Consider the following 6,013-nt stretch of genomic DNA (forward strand, 5'->3'; position numbering starts at 1 on the left):
CTAAAAGGAAGCTGTGCTTTCCTAAAACATTCCTGCTGCACTACTTCCTGCATATTTCCTCCCAGTCAACGCCTCTGCTCAGACCTGTTTGTTTGCATTCAGATGATGCAACGCATGTACAGCGGTAATTCAAAGAAAGGGGAAAAGAGAGAGAATGTGACACGTTTTTAAGGGGAAGAGGAAGTATTAATGAGCGTAAAGGCACTCTAGGCTGCTCAACAAGGAAGTCTCTCCTACTGTGAGTGATTTGATATCCTGAAATTATTCCGCCTCCCTCGTGTCCCACCCACCTGCACTCTTTGTGAGTTCGAAACTCCATACTCTACAGTTTCCATCCACTGCTGGAGAGCACAACTTATTTTCCTGGCTCTCGGAGCACATGAGGAAATTATTTACCTATTGAGCACATTTGCAAAAACTGAAAAATGTTCAATAAGTAATCACGTCAAATATAACACACAAAGAAAAATAACAGATGTGAACCCACATACAGCATTTAAGGTGCTACACTAATCAGCAATGGATGCTTTTGATGTCTGTGGGTAGGATCAGTTTTTTTTTTTTTTTTTTTTTTTTAAATCACCTGCATGGTTTATTGTATGAGACGTGACGTGACGTTTACTCTGCAGAGGATTTGTGATGCAATCAGGAAGTTCAGAAATGTTACGATTAGTCACTCGAGAGATTTTGTAATTACGGTTATGATAATTTAAAAAAATCCTGGGCGGTGTATTGAAGGGATTAGGTCAAAATTATTTCCTTTAAAAAAATCTTGAACCAATTAGATTGCAAAATGAAAAGATCACCAAATACGACACAATATACTCATGGCAATCAGATGTAATCACATGATTTATATACATTAATGCAAGCTTTTCCTTTTGATAAAGCTTACAGACTGGGGAACTTCCAGTGATGCACTGAGCATTTCTTTCCTTTTCCCCTCATTCATCATGCATATTATTAACTCCTGTCTTCTCTCCCCCTAAGTCCATTGCTTTATGATAAAAATCTAAAATGTAAATGTTAAAAATTTCAGTCTGGATTGAAGAGCTGCCAATGTGACTCAAAATGTTTTGTTTTGTTTTTGTTTTTTGCTTTTGCGCACCAGTATCAAAACAGCAACTGTTTGCGTCTGTTATTTTGCAGAAACTGAAGATTTTCAGTTATTCCTTCCCACCTTTGGAAAGGACAGCTCAAGTTAATCAATAGAATTACTGCTGAAAAACAAAACAAAAACAAAACAAAAAAACTAGATGGCTGTGTAAAGATGTTTGACCATACTGGAACATATTGTACAGTCTTTTTTTATTTATTTAAACTCAAACAGCAGCTGTCAAAACAGCAGCTCATGAGCCACTTTTTTTCTTTTTTTGTCCATACTGTGAGTGTGCTCTATTATGTTGCAAACACTTAAGCTGTTCAGTGTCCCTGATTCTGAAACGCTCGTCGTTTATGACAGGGGTCCCCAATCCCAGTCCACGAGGGCCGGTGTCCCTGCAGGTTTTAGATGTGTCCTTGATCCATCACAGCTGATTTAAATGGATAAATTACCTTCTCAACATGTCTTGAAGTTCTTCAGAGGCCTGGTAATGAACTAATCATGTGATTCAGGTGTGTTGACCCAGGGTGAGATCTAAAACCTGCAGGGACACCGGCCCTCGCGGACTAGGATTGGGGACCCCTGGTTTATGATTATGTCGATTGGTCAATCAGAGGATTCTTAGATTAGCCTTTATTGTCTCCCTTGGGAGAAATTCACCTTGGTCAAATGAGGCAAACATGTCATCTAAGAGATCAGACACATAGAAATCCTCATTACCACATGCAGCCACCCATTGCCATTTAATAATATGATTGATAATGGCACTATAGAAAATGTGGTTTGGTCAGTGGTTGTTGATCAGTGGTCATGAGAATTTGCATAATCATGATGAAGGAACTGACCACCCAGCCCATTGTTCCTTCAGTGGGCTGGTTTCAGTCACTATGCGAATGTACTGTTTTTAAGATTTGGGGAAACCTGCAGTCAGGTGAGACTGAAGAAGTCACTTGGATGAGTGATGAAACATTTCTGCCACTGAAAACGCTACGTCCACATGAATCAACTTTTGGAGAGTGGGGTTTCAACAATCCATTCAAATTTGGCTTACATTCACTGAGAATTTCAAGGTCAGCTTAATTTATTTATTTGTCAAAGATTTGAAAACAAAATATATTGTAAGACTTTTTTGCCAATATATACAGATATATTAAAAAAACAAAATGAATTTGTGATCAAAAACTTTATTCACCTGATATTTACTAAAAATGTAAGCAAATTTTACTAAACATTAAAATTAATGCTACACATTTACTATATCCACAAAAATAACAAATAAATATACTCAAAATTATGTCAGGTATATTAAAATAGGTTTCAACAGAGCAAATAACAAAAGCTTCTACTGTGTGCTTCTTTTTACTGCACTACAAACTCCTTAAAGTATATGTAAAAAGAACAAAGAAAACAAAATGAACATGTCCATAATACAATAATTCATTTACTACTATAAAAGTAAATACTGCCCAGAAAGGGACCTGTGTTGGCGGATATTTGTGCTCTCAGAGTGCTTCTTGTTTAATTGTGTGAAAAAAGTGTGACGCTTAAATTCATCAGAACATAGTGTACGGTAATCGTGTGGTCAATAGCAATGACATCACTTCTCTTTTTATTTATTTATTTATTTAACAACATGCACATGCTACCGGGAAACAATATCCTCAGGATCCTCCAGCACTACCCCCCCCCCCCCCCCTTTTACTGTTAGAGGGACAATAACCAGGTGAACTCAGGTGTAGATACCAAGTGAGAGACACAGCATAGGTCAAAATGATTTTTGCGAAGAGTAAGGGAAAATGACTAGGGATGGCCAACTCAGACTTGGCAAGGGAAAGCCAAGTCTGAGTTGGAAGGGGGAAGTGGTTTGAGTGCAGTGATGTAGTGAGTCAGAAGGAGATAAACACTGCAGCCAAAACAGAAAATCTCCAAGTGGTAATTGTTAGCATATATGTGAACAGTTTGGCCACACATTGCAGCAGAGACCATGATGTGGCCACCTGTAAATATAAGTAGTAGTAGTTTGTTTTTGTTTGTTTGTTTCTTGGGGGGGGGGTTTCTGCCTGTCCTAAATATGGTGTTTGACTTGGACAAACTCAGACACATTAACAGTGCTGGGAGGTAGTCAGATACATATTATATTTGACTGTGTTGACCTTTCCTACTCTTTTTTACTATGTTAATACAATAAGAATAAAAGAAAACTGAGGGGTTTTTTGTGGTCTCAAATGATAAAAGTCACTGGGATTCAGTAAAGATGCATGCACAGACTGACATACCTTGGAGGAGGTATGGAGCCATATCTGACAATTTGGCCAATTATGAAACAAACATTTCCCCCCTCTGTGTGAAACTGAAAAATAATTCTAGCAGAAAATGACAAAACCTCCATTTCTCAGTATATTTCTTGGTGCTTCATTTTCCTTTCAGTGCTTTCCATCATATTCAACAAAATCTGCCAAGTTTGTGACTTTCTGTTGACTTGTAATTTTCACCGATGGGCATAGCATTAGAGAGGCTAACCTTCATTTTACTGCAATAAAAATCCTTCCCTTCACAACCATTGGGTGGAAGCCAGACTTTAGAAAAGTGCATGGTCATCCAAATATGGGACACTTAGAGAAGGACATCTGGTCACCTTAGCTCTGGCTTCAGTATTCAAGCCAGCGCCGCTGTTAGTTATTTGATCCATATTTCTTTGAGGACAATAAATGTCTTTACAAAATTTCAGTCTAGACCAAAGAAGAGGTTCCTTAGAGCTGCTTGCTTTTGGATAGAAATTCTCTTATTCTGAGCCCCTCTATGACTTCTCATTTACATCATCCCCTAAAATATACTGATAAATATACATTTTCCACTCAAAAAAGTTTGTCAGAACACCCTGAACATTCAGTCAGTGGTCATTAGGAATAACATGATTTGTGCTTTTTAATTGTTTTCACACAATGCTGGGAAGCAACCACATCAGAGTGACATAACAGGTAACAGCACTTCTGCTTTATTTCTCTTCAATCATTCTACTCATTCCCGCTCTCCAAGACGCTTCCCTTACTGCACCATCAGACTCATCAAATCAAGGTTGAATTTCCACACTTGAGTTTACAGCTCATTGTTAAGTACTAAGTGATTATAACCCATCAACTGCTGCAGATGATCAGACAAATTCTGTGTGGACAATTCAACTATTGTTTAATAAGGGCAAATAAAAGACTCAGAGGTAAATATTAAATTTCCCTAAAGAAAAATGTCTGACGCAGCAAGCTTAAGTTTTTCAGAATATCCAAGACATTCAGCCAGTTCAGTAACGACATCACTTTCTTTTTCTCCTTTTTTACACAGCTCTCGTGCTACTGAAGAGGAGTCTCCTCAGTGTGACAGAATAGCAAACAGTACTTCTGACTTTGTTCCCACTGGCATAGGCTTACTTATTTCCCTCCTAAGAGGTATTCCCATTTCCATAAAATCAAGCTTGTTAAATTAAGAATGAATTGCCACACTTATACTTAAACACTTTACTGCTCTGAGCATTCTGAAATCACAATGCATCAACAGCAGCTACAAAGAGATTCTCTGTTTACTTTACTTCAGCTTTATAATAGGACTGCACTGGAGTTTACCCAATGGCTAACTCAGTTTTCACAAAGTAAAAGAGATTAATAAATCATAATATAAGCCCATTTTATGAGTTCTGCATTCAATAAATAAAATCTTAATAGGCTATATCAACTGGAATCATCAGAAGTACTCATTATGCAAAATTATGTTTTTTGAAGCTTGGTGGGATTAATAAGTCACGGGGCTCTGGCACAAAAAATACGCTCCAACTGATCGACTCACCCAACTGTTTGCTTACTGTGGAAGGGGCATGCATTGAATCACAAAGCTTGACTAAAGGAAATGAAATAAAAAATATGCATCTATTAGAGACCTGAAACTGATGTTTATGTAAAAACAAAAATAAATGATTAAATAGAGAAAAGGATGGTCAGGTGACTGGCTTACTTCCAGAGCTTTTTTTGCAGCTGTGTTGTGTAAAAATAATACTAATAATAATACTAATAATAATTATCCTTTTATGTGTCAAGATGATTATGACTGCTTGCGCCTGTGAATCAAGCTCATGGTGAATCAACTAATGATTGTAAGACCGTCACTGCAGACAGTCTTACAATCAATCATCAGTTGTACAATCAGTGTTGTCTGGGTTCAGCTGATGAGCATATTTCTCTTTCTCACTATATTTATAATATAACATAAATGCTATAAGAGTCAAAGCATTTGCCCTTTTGACTGCTCAAACCAAAAATGCAGGTTAGTGATGACTGCTTCCCCTTGCTCTCCATTTAGCAAAAAGCCATTTCTTTATTTTTAAGCTAAGGAGTCTCTTATCAAAGAGAGAATACACACTGTTTGGAAAGGGAGTTGGCCAGTAACGTTGCACATAGAGACTCATTACAGAGTTGCAGTATAAAGAAGAACAAGGGGTGTCAAACTCCAGGCCTCGAGGGACGGTGTCCTGCAGGTTTTAGATATCACCCTGAGTCAATACACGTGAATCAAATGATTAGTTTATTACCAGGTCTCTGGAGAACTACAAGACATTTTGAGGAGGTAATTTAGCCATTTAAATCAGCTGTGTTGGATCAAAGACACATCTAAAACCTGCAGGACACCGGCCACTGAGGCCTGGAGTTCGACACCTGTGACTGTTAAACAAATTCACAAACTTGATACTAAGAAAACAAATGCAACTTAACAAGATGTCAAAGTGAAATAGATATCGAGTTTAACTCTCGATTTATCAGCATAAACTTGATGGTCTTAGGGAAAAAATACCACTTCCTTTCTCAAGTGAGTGCTGTGCATTCACAGCCGGACTGAAACTGAAGTATCTGCTCAGAAGGAACAGAGAAT

This window comes from Rhamphochromis sp. 'chilingali', assembly GCF_963969265.1.
Source record: "Rhamphochromis sp. 'chilingali' genome assembly, chromosome: 12".
Classification (NCBI taxonomy): Eukaryota; Metazoa; Chordata; class Actinopteri; order Cichliformes; family Cichlidae; genus Rhamphochromis; species Rhamphochromis sp. 'chilingali'.